Source organism: Oryzias latipes, chromosome 18 (assembly GCF_053564925.1).
Source record: "Oryzias latipes strain Hd-rR chromosome 18, Olatipes_Hd-rR_3.1".
In the NCBI taxonomy this organism is placed as follows: Eukaryota; Metazoa; Chordata; class Actinopteri; order Beloniformes; family Adrianichthyidae; genus Oryzias; species Oryzias latipes.
In genome coordinates, this window is record NC_136254.1 from 7,562,140 (window position 1) to 7,581,317 (window position 19,178).

The window sequence follows — 19,178 nt, forward strand, 5'->3', positions numbered from 1 at the left end:
AGCCACAGAGAGCCCCAGGACCTGACAACATTCCTGGCTGTGTCCTGAGGAACTGTGCTGATGAGCTGACAGATGTCATTACCGACATCTTCAACCTCTCACTGAGCCAGGCTGTTGTCCCCTCATGCTTCAAAGCCACCACCATCATCCCAGTCCCAAAGAAGTCCTCTCCCTCCTGCTACACTGACTACCGCCCGATCGCTCTCACCCCCATTCTGATGAAGTGCTTTGAGCGGCTGGTCATGCAGCACATCAAGTCTACCCTCCCCCCCACTCTGGACCCCTACCAGTTTGCATACCGGTCAAACCGTTCGACCGATGATGCCATCTCAACAGCCGTCCACTCAGCCCTCACTCACCTGGAAACAAAAGACTCTCATGTCAGAATGCTATTCATTGACTTCAGCTCCGCCTTCAATACAGTCATCCCCCAGCAGCTCATCCACAAGCTGGACCAGCTAGGACTCAACACCTCCCTGTGTAACTGGCTTCTGGACTTTCTGACAGGGAGACCACAGGCAGTTCGTGTCGGCAACAACACCTCCAGCACCATTACAATTAACACAGGGGTCCCCCAAGGATGTGTGCTAAGCCCCCTCCTCTTCACTCTGCTGACCCACGACTGCACCCCAACATCAAGCTCCAACCTCTTCATCAAGTTTGCGGATGACACAACAGTGGTGGGTCTCATCAACAACAACGATGAGACCCCCTACAGGAGGGAGGTGAGCAGGCTGGCTCTGTGGTGCAAAGACAATAATCTCTACCTGAATGTGGAGAAGACAAAGGAGATGGTTGTGGACTTCCGGAGAACTCCCACCCAGCACGCTCCACTGATCGTCAATGGTGCTGCTGTGGAAAGGGTGAGCTGCACCAAGTTCCTGGGGGTTCACATCTCCGACGACCTGTCTTGGAACCAAAATACTGCATCACTCGTCAAGAAAGCCCAACAACGCCTGTACTTCCTCCGCAAACTGAAGAGGGCCAGAGCTCCTCCCCCCATCATGCAGACCTTCTACAGGGGGGCCATCGAGAGCATCCTGACCAGCTGTATCACCGTGTGGTACGGAGCCTGCAACGCGTCCTGCCGGAAGACTCTGCAGCACATTGTGAGAACAGCTGAGAAGATCGTTGGTGTCCCTCTTACTGGCCTCTCGGACATTTACCGCTCCCGCCTCACCCGCAAAGCCATAAGGATTGCAGGGGACCCCTCACACCCATCCCAAAGACACTTCAACCTGCTGCCATCAGGGAGGAGGCTGCAAAGTCTGCAGGCCAGAACCAGCAGACTAAAAGACAGTTTCCTCCATCAAGCGATAAGGACCCTCAACTCCCTCCCTGCCCTCCCCCCTCTGGCCCCTCCACTCCGTCCTACAAGCCCACACTGAAAACTTTCACAACAGTTCAGATCACCACCTTCACCAAAGACTGCCATCACTGACTCATCCACTTACTGTTCTCAGCACTGTTGTCACTTTAAACTGCCACTTTAACCATCTCATTGCTCTCTGCACTGTTTAGACTACTGTTATTCTTCTTATTATTGCTGTCTTTTTATCTATTTTTTAAGTCGTTTATTTATTTATTTTTTTTATATGCTGCTTGCACTGTGGGGTGAGAGGAAAGCAATTTCATCTGTGCTGTATGTCTTTATGGATGCAGTACATTTGACAATAAAGCCGACTTTGACTTTTGACTTTAAACTCAAATCTTAATTAATGCAAAAAAAACACAATTAAATAAATCCTTGAATGATGTAAAGCAGGGGTGACAAACATCCGGCCAGCAAGATGGTTCAATCCAGCCCAGTCATGAAGAGTAAAAATTATCAGCAAGTTTTTAAAAATAAAAAAGCAGGTTTCTAGTCCATTCCTGTGGCGAGTTATGATTTTTTCTAGAAACAACCCAAATGTGCAATTCCGCCACTAGGGGAAGCAAAGGGAAAGCAAAACAGGTGAAACAGCATCTCTGCATGTGCTAAAAGTGAAACCTAACAGCTCTGCGTCTGGGTAAGATGTCGTTTGGTTCCTCATGAGCCTCACCACTGTTACATTGCTCCAAGAATGATCAGTAGTGACACAATAATAACCAAAATGTTGTCTAAAAGAAAAAAAATAGGTTGAAGTGGAAAAATGGACAGAGTTTTATTTGTTCACGGAGCTGACTGCAAAACCTGCATGATTGGTATGTCATCAACAGGTCTCAGTGCTCAAAGAATATAACATTTACCTCCACTATGAGACTCACCATAAAGAAAAGTTTCACCATTTGCAGTTTTAAGAAAAGAAGATTTATCAACTATTAGCTGTTTCTTGAGTTGATGGACACAACAACAGCTGATGACATAGTCAGCTCTCTAGTTACTGTGCTGGACAACGTTGGAATGAACTGGTCACGTGATGTCAGTCTGGTCACTGATGGCGCCCCATCAAAGGTCAGGAAGAAGGCAGGTGATGCCACAGAATTCAGGTAGAAACCAGGAAAAGATTCTTGGACGTTATATTGTGTTTTGCACATTTGAATGACATTAAATGTGTTTCTGCACCGGATTGAATCCAGAGATTGATGGCTGGATGAAGTTTTAGGAGAGAAAGAGAGGTTAACTCCAAATTCTTACCTTCACAAATGTTTGCAAGTTTAATTTAGTTTAATTTTTCATTGAGTTGCACATTTACATTCTAGGCAGGTGTTTCATTATTTACGTAGCCCCTCTTGAGTTTATAATCAGGATTGCTTTAGTGTCAGATGTAAAGTATTCATTTGTATAAAATTGAATAAACCAATTATTTTTTAAGTGAAATGCATTTGATTTAGTAGTATAGCCCTCTTACTTATAGGAAAAGGGCCAGTACTCACACTTATTAACGACTAGAGTGCAGCATAAGGACGCCGTACGACATCATCACCTGTACATCATAAGTCCGTGTAACTAGACGCACGACAACGTTACGTTCCATTTAAGGGAAGTTCCTTGTGGTGGCTGTACGAGCCTCAAGACACACCTGTGCTCCCCTTAAGATGCAGCCGCTCCTCTCTACGAGCCTCCATGGACCTAGACAACCCAAAAACGGGTTCCCCCCCCGTACAGGTGCTGTGACTAAGACTAAGACACAAAAAGCTTCTCTGATCGTGAGTCTTTCATTGGTCAGAACAGGAAGTTGCACAGGAAGTCATGTCTTCTGGTAAACGTGAGCTGCTGACTTTAAATGCAGGGAAACAAACAGTCCTGCTCCACTGGTTCGTTCTTCTCCATGCTCCATGCAGAAGATGGCGCCGTGAACTATGGCCTGTTGCCATAGCTCCTATAATCGCTCTTTTACTCAAGTCTGTAATCATTGTCTTCTTTCCTTTTTTCACTTTTTTTGTTGTTCTTCCATTATTTCTGTCATTTTTCCATTTTTGTGCTTTTTACTTACTTTTTCCTCTCGCTTGATATTCTCTCATCGAAAGGAATAACACTGGAAAGCATGGCCATTGTTAACACGCGCGACAAGCTGCTGGCTCGGAGGGAGCCTAGCCTGTTTCATGGAGCTCGGCATGAGATTATGAAGGAGATACGGAGGAGACGTCGGGGTCGCAGAGCCGGGACTCACGTTAAGATGAACAGGAGGAGATTTAAACCTGTTGTGCCTGCAGTCATTATTGGGAATGTGCGCTCACTGGCCAACAAGACCGAGGAGCTAACGACACTAATGAACACCCAGACGGAGTATCGGGAATGCAGCCTACTGAGCTTAACTGAGACGTGGCTGCACTCCCACATCCCGGACAGCAGCGTCGCGGTTCCCGGTTTTACGACTGTGAGAGCGGACAGAGATGCAGCCGCCTGCGGGAAGAAGAGGGGAGGCGGGATTGCTCTCTATGTGAGTGAGCGGTGGTGTAACCCCGGACACGTCTGCGTCAAGGAGCGACTCTGCGCGCCGCAAGTTGGGCATGCTGGCGGTGGGAGTCTGGCCTTATTATCTGCCGAGGGAGTTCACATCGGTTGTGGTGGTGAATCTGTATGTTCCTCCATCCGCCGATGCTGAGGCCGCCGCTGACGTCATCACTACCACCGTTTCCCGCCTGCAGACACAGCAGCCTAACTCTTTCTGCATCATCACTGGGGACTTCAACCACATCACCATGGACAGAACGCTTGGGGACTTCACTCAGTATGTGAACTGTTCCACCCGGGGAAAATAAAACTCTGGATCTGCTGTATGCAAATGCAAGGAATGCATACAGAGTCACAGCCCTCCCCCCCCTCGGCAGGTCTGACCATAACCTGGTTCACCTCATCCCAAACTATGTCCCTATTGCCCTGCGGGAACGTGTCCACATAAAGGCTGTGAGGAGGTGGACCCCAGAAACGGAGCAGGCCCTGCAGGACTGTCTGGGGTCCTCAGACTGGCACGCTCTTTGCACGCCTCATGGGGAGGACATTGACGGCATGACGGACTGCATCCCGAAATATATTAAATTCTGTGAGGAGTCTGTTGTGCCTCCTCGAACTGTTCGATGCTTCCCCAACAACAAACCCTGGATCAGCTGTGACCTGAAGAACCTCCTGAACAGGAAGAAGAGAGCCTTGAGGTCTGGAGACCGGGAGCAGCTGAAGAGGGTGCAGCACCAGCTTAGGGATCAGCTGAGGAACGGGAGGGATTCCTACAGGAGGAAGCTGGAATCCAAACTCCAGCAGGATAACATGAGAGCGGTGTGGTCTGGAATGAAGAAGATCACAGGATGTCGGGGGAGAAGCAGACCCATCACAGGCAGCAAAGAGAGAGCTGACGAGTTTTTCAAAAGGTTTAGCTCTCTGAATGCCTCAGCCTCCCCCCCCACCTCCACCACACCACCCCCCCCCGCTCCTGCTGCCTCTCAGCTATCTGACCTCCCCCCTCATGAACCCCCCACACCTCCTCACCTTTCTCCCCCCTCTACAACGCCACACCTACTGAATGACTTCACCACCCCCCTCAATTCCTGTTTGACTGTAACAGCCTGCCAGGTGAAGAAACAGTTGGAGAAACTTAACCAGCACAAAGCAGCCGGTCCGGATGGCGTCATCCCTCGTACTCTGAGGACCTGTGCCCACCAGCTGTCTGCGGTTCTCCAGCATCTCTTCAACCTGAGCCTCAGACTGGAGAAGGTGCCCCTCCTCTGGAAGACCTCCTGCCTGGTCCCTGTACCCAAGAAAACCTCTCACCCCGGGGATTTCCGTCCAGTTGCCCTCAATTCTCATGTGATGAAGGTGCTGGAGAGGCTGGTGTTGGCTCAAGTGAGACCGGTGGTGAGCTCTTCTCTAGACCCCCTGCAGTTTGCCTACCGGTTTGCCGCGCCTGGGGGTGGATGATGCTGTCATCCATCTGCTGCAGCGAACTCACTCACACCTGGATGGTGGTGGAGGCATGGTGAGAATCACCTTATTTGACTTCTCCAGTGCCTTTAACACCATCCAGCCTTCTTTGCTGCGTGATAAGCTGAGGCTGATGGGTGCTGGTGCGTCCACCGTCTCCTGGATCACTGACTACCTGACAGACAGGCCACAGTTTGTCCGACTGGGCGGCGTCCTGTCTGACGTGGTGCTGAGTGGTGTGGGAGCCCCACAGGGCACTGTGCTCTCTCCATTTCTGTTCACCTTATAGACCTCAGATTTTCAGCACAACTCAGAGTCATGTCACCTACAGAAATTCTCTGATGACTCTGTGGTTGTGGGGTGTATAAGCGGTGGACGGGAGGAGGAGTACAGGAGGCTGGTGGACGGATTTGTGGAGTGGGCTGGAGAGAATCACCTGCTGCTCAATGTGGACAAGACCAGGGAGATGGTGATCGACTTCCGGAGGAAAAGGACTGTCTTACAACCCCTCTGCATCCTGGGCAAGGATGTGGAAGTGGTGGAGGAGTATAAATATCTGGGTGTGACTATTGACAGCAGACTGAGCTGGAAGAGCCACAGTTCTGCTGTGTACAAGAAGGCCTGCAGCAGACTCTACTTCCTAAGGAAGCTGAGGTCTTTCAATGTGTGCAGCAAGATACTGGAGATCTTCTACCAGTCTGTGGTAGCCAGCACGTTATTCTCATCTGTGGTCTGCTGGGGAAGCAGCATTGCAGTCAGTGACGCCAACAGACTGAACAAGCTGATCAGGAAGGCGGGTTCTGTCATTGGCTGCAAACAGGACACATTTGAAACAGTGATGGAGAGGAGGTCACTGAACAGACTCCTTTCAATCATGGACAACCCAGAGCATCCTCTCCACCCTGTTCTGCCCGGTACCAAAAATCATTCATACCGAATGCAATAACCCTGTACAACAACTCACTATGCAAAAGATAACCTTTGCACATTTTCATTATCTATTTATTTAGTTTTTTTCTATTTTGCACATTTCTTTTGCACATCTTTTTACCTGCACTGTTCTGTAAATAGCTTTTTAAATTATACTACTACTTTGATATTTGCATTTACGCTACATTTTCTTTGTTCTTGTTTTTTTTTATTTCATTCTAAGTCTTTTTTTCCCTCTGCTGTCAGTTGCTATGGTGACAAACAAATTTCCAAATTGTGGGATCAATAAAGTATTTCTGATTCTGATTGTCGCGGGGTTCTCTCAAGAAATCCAGAAAAATATAAAAACAAAAACTGGTAGGCAAGCCAGGAGAGATTTCATAGAGTTTTTAGCCTTTTAATAGAGTCTTTGGGAGACACACAAACAAATAAAGCAGGGATGAAGGCAAAAACAACATAAATTCATCTGATTTCAGAACAATTCACCATCCATTGTGTTTGCATCAGACTGGCACTCCTTCTGCCCATTTCTCCTTCAAACTCAATCTCTCAGTGCCTCTGCCATGTTGAGAGTGAGGCACCTTCTTATATACCTCTTTTGCTACTCCCACCTAATTAGGCACTCTACTAAGAAATAATTATAAAGAAAATTACTCTCATGAAATATTTCATATTTCCTTCAACAATATAATTCACTAATGCCCTTCATCACATTTACTTCAACCACAAATAATTCCCCTTAAACTTAAGAAAAACAAGAAACAAACAAAACAAATTAGGAACAGCTGCTTCATAAGACTGACAACAATATAGAAACAAAAAAAAAACAAATGCTTCGGTTTGGCTGTCAACGGCGGGGGCGTGGCTAAGCACTAAAGTTCAACAAATAAAACCAGCTGCAAAAACGAAAGGAACTAAGAAAAAGTGGACGTTCACATCCATCATTTCTTTTGTCGACACCTGTAAGCTGGTCACAACTCCAGAGCAAAGGAGAGATTTGACCCTGAGGTCATGTGAAGGACGTGTCTGTCTGTGTCTTATTGTGAAAAAGAAGAGAAATAAAACCATCTTTTCCAGTGTGTCCTGAAACCGCTCCAGGTCCCCCCCCCCCCTAAAGTCCTCACCTCGTCTCCTTCATCCTTAGCCGGGAAACTCGGACACGTCGCCTCCTCCTCTGCTGCGGTGAACCTTCATCTCCCTCTAACCGGCTTTCAGGAAACACATTTCTGAGTCTCACTGGGTTCTTTATCTGTCCGTCCGTCTTCAGAACTGACTGAATCCCTTTGAGGGTTGCTGGAGCCTATCCCAGCTACTGTTGAGTGTAGATGGGGTTCACCCTGACTACGTCACCTGTCTGTTGCAGAGCCACACATTCACATACACACCTATGAAGCATGTTTTTGGACGGAAACCGGAGAAACCCACACTTGCACGAGGAGAACATCCAAACTCCACACAGAAAGAACCCAGCCGGGATTTGATCCATTTATGCTGCAAGAGTGCTAACCACTGCACCACCATGCAGCTTGTTGTTTTTTACCCCAATTCATTTATACAATTGTCATAGTTGTGATGCGATGTTCATATTTATTTGTTTGACACAAAGTGTTGTCACATCTGGGGACATGGCAACACTTTTTCTACAAAGGCAATGAAAAACCACAAATTTCCCCCATGAGGCTAATATTCAGCCATGCTCTCTTTTTAAACCCAAAGATTATTTCAAAACTTAATCTCTGAATCTTCATTAGGAAACAGGATCCTTGATAACGGTTCAACAGGAAACTCTTCTGACCAGAAATGATCATTTGACATTTGTGCTGTGCAGCAGCTGAGCTACTCTGCAGCTTGACTTTTCTTTTTTATGGTTTAAATTCTGTATCACATGGAAAAGTGTCAGAATGAGGAAGTTTTAGGGAGAGGGGGGAAAAGGGAGGTGGGGGTAAACATGGAGTACATGTGGGGATCGACACGAAGAAAGAAAACATGAAAAAAGTCGCTTGGAGCTTGATGCTGTCAACATTTAACCCTTGTGCTCTCCTAGGCACTTTAGCATAGGGAGTTGGGTCATCTAGACCCACTAGACAGTGCTCTGAACCTTTTTTCTTCAATGATTTGTGATCTTCACTGGTGTCCATGGATTACATGAAATCCTCTCCACCTTTATCCACCTTTGTCTTGGTAGGGAGAACACGTCAATGGTCATCTTGACCCCAATTAGTTATATCGCTAGAGGAGACACGCCCGCTTGGGAAGCCTGGCCGACGGTGGCGGAGCGCGACCCCATCTTGGTGAGGTAGACGGCGCCCACATGACAAGGATTTCTACAGCCTTTGGTGGCATCTAAGTAGCTTTTAAATAATTTATATATATTATATATTTATATATATATCTATACATATATATAAATACATAATTTATATGTATATAATTTATATATATACATCATTTGTTGTTAAATAAGAGAAACAGTCAGCCTTAAAAGCTCAAACTTTAATGAAAAATGCGTAGTTGCAGGACTTCTTACAAAAAGAATTATTACAAAGAATTTTTTAAAATAATTTTAAACATGTAGAAGTTTTAGACCTCTTTGACATGTAATTTAAATTATTTAGAAAAGCCCAACAATAAGTCAATAGGATGTCAATAATAATAAATGATAACAATATAAACATAAGTCAATAATTATAATAATAATAAATCAATAATAAATAAAAATAATAAAAAATCAATAGTAATTCAATAATAATAAATAAGAATAAATAAATAATAAGTCAATAATAGAAAATCAATAATAAGTCAAGAATAAGTCCAAAAGTCAATAACAGATTTACCCTTAAAAAAAAGAAGGAAAAAAAAGAAAATAGATTTATCTACTGATTCATGTGAGTGATCAATTTGGTGTTACACAGATGGTATGGTGTCGGGTTTCAAGCAAACAGTCTGACCAGTCTTATCAAAATCATTTTCCACAACATTTTTTTAACTTAGCCAGACTGTATTGCTAGTTGATAACCACAGTGATCCATCTGGTTTAGCTCTTTTTATTGCTAAGGCCCACTTTTTCCTGAAGTCTGAATCCATTGGAAACCTGCAAGAAAAGTTCAGTCACTGAGTCAGAAACGTATACCGTAATTTCTGGGTTATAGAGCGCACCTGACTACAAGCCGCACCTGTATGCAAGCCACATGTTGTTACCAACACTACTGACCCATCACTGAATGTCCTGACCCACAGAATATGTGACTGACTTCACCCTCATTGAGGGAGGAGTTAACAGTGCGTCAACCCATTTATTTGAACACAGCCACATCTGCCAAACAGCATGGACCTCACTGCTCACTGCTCACAGCTCCCTCAGTTATGGTCGGGAAATTCACACCCGCGATTCCCCACTTCCCATGAGTCTTAGGGGCTTAAGGCGGGGCTAACCCCCAGCTCGCCACACTGTGTTGTGGATTGAGGATGTATATGTGCTGAAACCGCGTGCGTGTTTAAAAAGGAGCAGGGAGCGGCAGCGGAAGGAGGGGAGAACGGGAGAGCAGCTCTCCTCTGCGGCAGCAATATTGTAGTAACAGGGCTGGTTAAAAAAACATACTAGTAAAAAAGAGCAGAAGTCACTTAAAGCGCAGCGCGTGTGCCAGAAGTTTCCTTCCACAACAGTGACAAACTGTTGCTCCGCAGATGCCTCTGCGCTCCGCTCTTGCCCCGCGGGCTCCTTGTCTCTCCCTTCCTATCTTCTCCGACACCCCACCCCAGTGAGGGGGACGCCAGGCAGGAGCTCTTCGTGCCGCCTGACGTCCAGTCCCTGCGCGCGGGGCGTGGCTGCCGGTGGATGGAGCGAACCGTGTCTCTGAGCAGAGCAAACAGACTTAAGTTTTGTGTTTGAGGGGCGGGGAGGATGCTTTGTTACGGGAGGGAGGCTTCAGACTGCTACCTGCCCCGCAGCTCTATGTGAACGAGCAGCCAAATTCAGGAGGACCATGTCTCCAGCTCACACAGCGGCTTTGGGGCGGTGTGAGCTTTTCAAAGCAAAATGCCGCTCAGTCCTTAGAAACTGTTCAAACAATCAAGTGGATTTGTGTTTCTAGTCGTGTCCCGACAAAATAAAGGCTGATGTTATTCCCACATATTTACGTGCAGCCAAGCTGCAGATTGGGGGATTTCCCGCATCAATTTTACGTTCATCCGGGCTAAATGTTGTTGAAAACGCATGTTTGCCTTCACCTAACCGTACTTCCGGCTTCGTTCTGCCACAAAAAAACACTGACCAGAAAATGATGATGAGCCAACAGGCGCTTCATAATAAACATAACAATAATAAAAGCATGTTTAAATGTTCATCTCATATATTACTGAGCTGCTAAATAGATGGGCTACTGTCATTCTGACTCAGAGGTAAATTCACTCCTTTCTTGCGCTGTCCTCTCCATCACGCAGTAGACCGGCTTTTCCAAACCCGGTGATGGTGGATTTTTTCACACTGCTTTTAACGATTGCTTTTAACTCGAAAGCTGCGTCATATTGTAGTGGCGGTCACGTGCACATTAGGTCTAATGGCACCAAAGGATTGTGGGATGCGGCTGGGCATGGGTGTTTCTTTTTGTTGCACCATGACTGAAGTGTCTAAGAGCTGAAGTCAGGTCCATGCTGTTTGGCTGCTTGTGCGTGTGATTAAAAAGAAACAGGCTTGTTGGCAGAAGTTTGATCATGCATTCATCCTCCAGTCTGAGACTGCGCGAACGCTCCCGGCAGCAGTCAAAAAAATACATAAATTAGCCGCATCATTGAATTAGCCGCAGGGTCTAAGGCGGATGACAAAATAGCGACTTATAGTGTCATGGCATCACAGAACAATATAGACCCAGACGCTGAAACCCGGAAGGAGACACTGGTGAGAACGGGCGTGATTTGAGAATGGATTTAATGTTCAGGTGAGTATGAAGGGCAGCAGACTCCGAGGGGTCCACAACGAGGGCGAGCGGTTCCTGAAGGCTCGTGGCGTCACTGGTGGCTTCGTTCAAAGAGTCTGATGAACCCTGCCTTGATCCTACCTGGACCAACCGTGGGCCGGGTGGGTGGCTGCCTGGGGTGCGGAGCGGGTCTCCCTTGGGGGGTCCTGGCTCGTACCTGGGGTCGGGGCGGGGGGATGCCCGGAACTCCTGGGTGGTGGTGGGGTGCTCGTCTGGGGCTGTGGGCGTCCCTCTCCGGTGGGGCCCTGCGTTGGGCTCTTCCGGCGCGGCGGGGGGCTGCTTTCCTGGCTGGGCTGGGGCGGCGCTCTCTTTCCCTCTGCGCCTCCCTGCTCTCTGGCTCTGGGGGCCTCGCGGCGGTCCTGCTGGCCCTGGCCTGGGTGGCGGTCTTGGTCGCCCGGGGGGCGGTTGTTCCCTGCCTGTTCCCGTGTGGCGTTGGGGGAATTCCGGCTGCCGCTGCTGCTGCGGCGGGGGTATGGGTGTGGGGGTGGCTGGGCGCTCCTCCTCCTTCTTTTCACATTCCACCATCCATTTTAGAAGAACATAAACACTCACCTGAGCACAGGTGTTAGCTCACCTTTGCACTAATTTGCATGATTGAATGAATGAAAGATTTCACACTAGTTGGTTTAAAGGCATAGGTATGAGTTCGTGAACACTATCTGTTTTGTGTGCATGTTGACATGTGGACATTTTTGCGGCTAGCAGGTGTGTTGATAATATTTGAGTGTGTGTGAACAGGCCCCGCCCTTTTTGTACTACATTTGAACCGTACCGTAACGATAAACAACCAGTAAGCCTGTCTGCTCTATGCTGCTTCATGGTCTTACCCCCCTTCCCCTCCGATTATCACCCTCCTACCCCCCCCCTCTCTCTAACGTCCCTCTCTCTTCTTCCCCTCTTTCCTTTTCCAACACAAGAGGCCCTCAGCTCTCATCTGTTTGCCTAGCTGTTGGGCAAGACAAAAAAAAAAAAAAAAAAAAAAAAAAAGAGTCTGATGAACGGCTGGATCGGTGGAGGCTCGTGAGGAGAGGAGAATCGGCAGAGGCTCATGGTGAGACCGGATGAGGCAGATAGAGCAGGGTCCAGAAAGATGCAGGCTCAGGCGACCACTCGTGGCTAAGGATTCCTGGACACAGGTAAGAACATGATTTAGATTCAGGCTTGAGGCTAAGAGCAAAAACGTGAGCAAAACGTGACGACCAAATATGCACCATCAGGGGGAACGAACTGGCGATGAACACTGGCGATGAGGTAAGTGGTCGCAGCTGTGTCGCATCAGGAACCAAAAAGAAGGGGATGGGGAAGGAACTGACGGAGGCACCATGACATATAGTCCAGAATTTACGGTAAATATATATTACTATAATAGCCTAGTCCTAAAATGCTGTATATTAAGACTTTGATTTTATTTTATTGATTTATTTCAAGCATTGTAGTCAAAGCAATAAAGAATTTACACATATTTATTAAACTCATTACAGAAATGACGAAATGCATAGATTAAAAAGACAGAAAACAAAACAAAAATGTCACTTAAATCATATATGGTTAATTAAATACAGTGATCATTAACTGAGGTATAAGTAGAGTTTGATTTACTGCTTGAAAAGGAGTGGGAAGAAGCAAGCTTATATAATCCCACCCCTACTGAGTTCATTCATTTGATGGTTTTACAGTGTTTTTAAATCCGGTTCTGATCAGATAGATTCACTTCAAGTAACAAAATCCAGTGCCTAGAAATGATTGATGATCTTCAGAAAACATTCATTCATGATTTCAGTAAACAGTAACGGTAACCGTTATATATAAATAATTGATTATCATTAGAACACATGATAACATTAAACTAGTAATTATTGCTACACATTACAGATCAAGTAAACAGAATCAATGGCTTATTGATTGTAATCTAAACATTTCAGTAATCATTATTGCACATTACAATGTAACACTCAGTGGTTTTAATTAAAAGAACTTTGAATAATTCCAAATCCATGTGTGAACTTGATTGTGGTGAAATTATCAAACACCTGTTGATCTTTAAGTCCTCTTATCTTCATATCCTGAAATATATATATATATATATATATATATATATATATATATATATATATATATATATATATATATATATATATATATATATATATATATATAAGTTTAACAAAACAAAATGTACATTTATTTTGACAGCAAATTATACGTACAATGCAGCATTAAAAGAAAAAAAATGATAATACTTACCTGTAACATGTTATGCCTTCCTCCTTCGTGGACTAATTTTTTCGATTTTGACAGTTGAAATCCGCACAATGACCTGGCATTTTGCAAAAAATGTGTTTACATGCCTTCACTGCAGCAGTGACTTGACCTCACCAAGATGGCGGTGCTCTTCTCCCATGAGGAATCACCTGATGTCTCCTCTAGCGACATAGGACCCCATAGGATAGCACAAGGGTTAACAGGATATGTGCACGACCACGCACAAGATGCAGAAAATGTGTTCTTTCAGAGTCAGATACACAAATATACAAAGTTAACATATTTACGGCTCGGTGGTGCAGTGGGTAGTACTTTCGCCCCACAGCGAGTGATTGGCTGACTGCCACAGTGGGTTTTCTCCGGGAACTCCAGCTTTCTTCCACAGTCCAAAAACAAGTTTTGTAGATGGGTTGATCATTTTTAAATTGTCCCTCTGTGTGAATTTGTGGCATTGGGACAGGCTGGGGCAACCCTGTGACCCCGAAAGGGGTAAATAGGAAATATAGGGATGATTGTGTTTGATATCTCTTATCAGCATTCTTAGGGTTATATCACACTGAGGAAGAGTGTAAAATGTAGAATAGTTTAGTCCAAAAAACAGCAAGATGAACACTACAGACAGACTGTAACGTAGACACACAGCATCAGGGGCAAATGCCTTTTCAGTGCTGCTCTATGTTAGGAAACACGTGACACACATGCAAAAGTGAGGAAAAGTAATCAAAATGTATGAAAACATTGTAATAAAGCATTGCATTGAAGCACACACTGAATTAGCAAGAGGCCCTCAACCCAGTTTGCATTAGATTGCACAATTTGCAGTGAGGCTGAGCTTGATGCTGCAACAGGAAACACACTAAACACAGAGATCTGGAGGATAAAATGAGTGAAATGATTCAAATGTTTGTGGATGTCATGAAGGAAAAGTGAAAAATGTTTAGTTTTTCCACCTGTATAAAATAATTCTTTAAAACTTAAATGATTATTATTATTTTCTTTGCTTGCCATTCTATAATGAACAAATCCAGAGCAGATGAAGGCAGTTTTTCTCTTCTCCTTTTATTTTCAAGCTGAATTAATTTGCTATAAACCGCCTTTCTCTGATGTGGAGTGACGCCTCAACTCCAAGCTCCTTCCAGACTCCTGAGCTTCCTCCACCTTTCTAAAATGACCAGAGTCTTCCTCAGAGGAAACTCTAGTTTTTTATATTTGATCACATCTTGGTTATACTCCTAAAGTTTCTTCTGATAAAAGATATATCTTGCAATGTAAAGCCCTGAGCCACAAGTGTCAGGAAATTAAAACCCTTATAGATGCTCAGCAGCAACAAACACCGAGAAAATCATCACAACTTGTCTTTGAGGGATGTTTTGTATAACAAGTTATCAGAGTTAGAAAAAAAATGAGAGAGCAGAAAGGCTGGGAGGGCGGGGCCAGAGCACTGGCGTGATAAGTAGAGGAGCACGGTAGGGGAGGACACACAGAGAGGACATGGAGCGTCCAGCTCTGCTGCTGTTTGTGGGTCTCTGCAGCTCAGGTAAAACTCTGCTTCCATCTTGACTCAGAATCTAGATCCAGATCTAAAAGTAGATCCTTACTCTTAGATCCGTGCATTTGAACTGGAAAATGTCATACATGACCCGCTGTTCTACTCATGAGGGGCCCTCATGTTCAGGATGGGATGTTTCCATGGAGATCATTCTTGTCTCTGTAGGTAAGGACCCTAACAAAATTAAGAGGAGCATCAGTTGAAAATGGCTGCAGGTAAATTCTGCTTGATGGCACCAAAGTTTCCTCAAAAACAGTCTTGGTCTTTTGTAAGAGATGAATATTTAAAAACAAGTTTTTTCCTATAAATAATATAGGATGGGTGTGGTGCAGAGGTAGAACGGTAGACCTCCGATTGGAGAATTGCAGGTGCACCAAACAGACGCATGGAGAACTAAATGATAAGTAATGATCAAGAATAGTGAAAAAAAACCATATTACATATGGGTGATCCTTTGTACAGCGACCTTTCGCCCAGACTTGTGGTATGTAAAGTGTGATTACTGCCTCCTTACTGACCGAGTACAAATGCCAATGCACACAAGGTGTGCACGTGATCCGTAGGACGCCCGCAACATGTCCACACGAACTACACCCTGATTGTGACATGTGTATTAGGGTATTCCCTTTCCGTTAGCAGCTGCTCGCTTTAGTTAACGTTTTCTGCTGTCGTGTTTTTCACTTGCTGAAGGTGATTGGTTGATTGAGTGAATGAGAGTCAGGTGTGTGGCATCCAGGAAGTGCATGCTGGGAGATGAAGTGCTTGCTTTATTCTGGAGACTGCTCCCGCCGACGACCAGCGGGGGAGACAGAGTTCTGACTTCTGTCAAGGAGTTTTGAGTGCAGATGCCTGAAACCTGCATTTACATAAACCAGGGGTCTCCAAATTCAGGTCTCAAGTGTCCTGCTTCTTTTCCAGAAATCCTGCCTTATCTGCTGCTGATTAGCTTGATCAGGTGTGTTTAGCCAATAAGGAGCTTCAATGGCAGGTTGGTTGGAAAACATGTAGGACACCGACCCTCCAAGCCTGGATTTGGGGACCCCTGACATAGACTATTTACTAGAAGTGGACACTTAAACGCGCCTTTCTGAGGACTATGTGAACGGAGCTTTAGAGCATCTGTGACTAAGGCTTAATGAGATTCTCACCATCATTCAGTGATAGCTGTAGATTTCAGTGTGGACACGCGACATGTTGTAGAAAGTTGACTGATCTTCTTCACGCTCTCTCTGGTTTCTCCGCAGGACTGTGGGCTGAACACACAACAGGTCAATAAGACAAACCGACAAAAACACAATCTGCTGTGGGTTGTGCTGAAGTCCCACTGCTTCATGGTATCACTGTGTCTGTTCTCAGTAGGTCCAAAAGAATTCAGGTTGGTAGGAACAGACAGTCGCTGTGCTGGTAGACTGCAGAGCAGGATCCAGGGATCCAATTGGCGTGACGTACGGAAAATAATCCTGGACCCGAATATGGGAGCCAATGTTTGCAGAAGACTGGATTGTGGTTCTGCTGTGTCAGTCATAAAAACAACAGACATTCTGAATATAACTTGTTCAGGTGAGTTTATTAGTGGGTCTCTCTTTGACTTTAAGGAAGAAGAACAAATTTAAAGAAAACAATAAAGCACTGAAACACTTAAGTTCCATCCAGGAAAGTCAATGGAGTTAAAATTACCACAGACCCCACATGAGAGAGAACATCCTCTGAATGAGCAGCAAAGATGTCAAATAGATAGATAGGAGCTCGGCGGCTGTGTCCACGACTCCGCGCTCCACCCTTCGCCGTGGCGGACCCAGCCGCCGAGCTCCGCAGAAGAATGAGAGACGAGAATCCTGCTGACCGATGGCGAACTACGGCTTTGACGCAGACCCAGCCGTCGCCCATTGCCTGGGTCCGCGACAGCCAGCGGAGAACGCGTTGATCTATTCTAATACATCTTTTCAAATGTTAATATATATGACTTATAATCTTCTTTCTCTTTCGGCTTTTCCCATCAGGGGTCGCCACAGCGAATCATCCTTTTCCACCTCACTCTATCATGGACATCTTCTACCCTAACATTAGCCAACTTCATGTCCTCTGTTAAGACATCCATGTATCTCCTCTTTGGCCGTCCTCTTGCCCTCCTGCCAGGCAGCTCCATCTCCAACATCCTTCTACCAATATATCCACTATCCCTCCTCTGAACATGTCCAAACCATCTCAGTCTGGCTTCTCTGACTTTGTCGCTAACACAGGCAACATGAGCCGTCCCTCTGATGTACTCGTTCCTTATCCTGTCTAACCTGGTCACTCCTAAGGAGAACCTCAACATCTTCATCTCCGCTACCTCCATCTCAGCCTCTTGTCTCTGTCTCACTGCTACCGTCTCTAACCCATAGAGCAGAGCTGGTCTCACCACTGTCTTGTACACCTTTCCTTTGAGTCTTGCTGGCACTCTTCTGTCACACAACACTCCTGACACTTTCCTCCAACCGCTCCAACCTGCCTGCACTCGCCTCTTCACCTCTTTTCCACACTCCCCATCACACTGAACTGTTGACCCCAAGTACTTAAACTCCTGCACCTTCTTCACCTCAGTCCCCTGTAACCTAACGCTTCTACCTTGATCCCTCTCGTTCAGACACATGTATTCTGTCTTACTACGACTGACCTTCATGCCTCTTCTTTCCAGAGCAAACCTCCACCTCTCTAGCTGTTCCTCCACCTGCTCTCTACTCTCACTGCAAATTACAATGTCATCCGCAAACATCATTGTCCAGGGAGATTCCTGTCTTACCTCATCTGTCAGCCTGTCCATCAGCATAGCAAACAAAAAAGGACTCAAAGCTGATCCTTGGTGTAGTCCCACCTCCACCTTGAACTCCTCTGTCTGACCTACAGCACATCTCACCACCGTCATACTTCTCTCATACATGTCCTGAACTACTCTGACATACTTCTCTGCCACTCCAGACGACCTCATACAGTACCACAGCTCCTCCCTCGGCACCCTGTCATACGCCTTCTCTAAATCTACGAACACACAATGCAGCTCCTTCTGACCTTCTCTGTACTTTTCCATCAACATTCTCAAAGCAAAAATGGCATCAGTGGTGCTCTTACGGGGCATGAAACCATACTGCTGCTCACAGATCTCCACCTTCTTCCTAAGCCTGGCTTCCACTACTCTTTCCCACAGCTTCATTGTGTGGCTCATCAACTTTATTCCTCTATAGTTGCTGCAGTTCTGCGTGTCACCCTTGTTCTTAAAGATCGGAACCAGAACGCTTCTCCTCCATTCCTCAGGCATCTTCTCACTCTCTAGAATCCTATTGAACAACCTTGTTAGAAATTCCACTGCTGCCTCTCCTAAGCACTTCCATACCTCCACAGGAACGTCATCAGGACCAACGGCCTTTCCGCTCTTCATCCTTTTCAGAGCCTTCCTAACCTCATCCTTTCCAATCTCTGCTACTTCCTGCTCCACAACAACCACATCTTCCTCCCTTCTTTCCCTGTCATTTTCCACGTTCATCAGCTCCTCAAAATACTCCTTCCATCTTTTCTGTACACTCTCCTGGGTTGTTAGCACCTTTCCATCTCTGTCCTTAATCACCCTTATCTGTTGCACGTCCTTCCCATCTCTGTCTCTCTGTCTGGCTAGCCTGTACAAGTCCTTCTCTCCTTCCTTTGTGTCTAACCTGTCATATAGCTCATCGTAAGCTTTCTGTTTGGCCTTTGCCACCTCTCTCTTCACTCTACGCTGCGCTTCCTTGTACTCCTGTCTACCTTCCTCAGTCCTTTCTACATCCCACTTCTTTTTAGCCAACCTCTTCCTCTGGACGCATTCCTGTACTTCCTCATTCCACCACCAAGTCTCTTTACCGTCTTTCCTCTTTCCAGATGACACACCTAGCACCTTCCTACCTGTTTCCCTGATAATCTCTGCTGTAGTTTCCCAGTCCTCTGGAAGCTCATCCTGACCACCCAGACCCTGTCTCAACTTCTGCCTAAATTCCTCACAAGTTTCTTCATTCTGTAGCTTCCACCACTTGGTCTTCTTTTCTGTTTTCCCTCTCTTCTTCTTCCTGACCTCCAGAGTCATCTTACACACCACCATGCGGTGCTGTCTGGCTACACT

General features: G+C 45.8%; 1 long non-coding RNA gene across 1 annotated transcript; it reads left to right on the plus strand.

Moving 5' to 3' along the window:
• The first annotated feature begins 14,978 nt into the window (after nucleotides 1–14,978).
• Nucleotides 14,979–16,612, plus strand: LOC144987063 (uncharacterized). Its single transcript, XR_013650926.1, has 3 exons — nucleotides 14,979–15,040; nucleotides 16,297–16,320; nucleotides 16,409–16,612. It is a non-coding gene; the product is annotated as an uncharacterized LOC144987063 (long non-coding RNA).
• The last annotated feature ends 2,566 nt before the right edge of the window (nucleotides 16,613–19,178 follow it).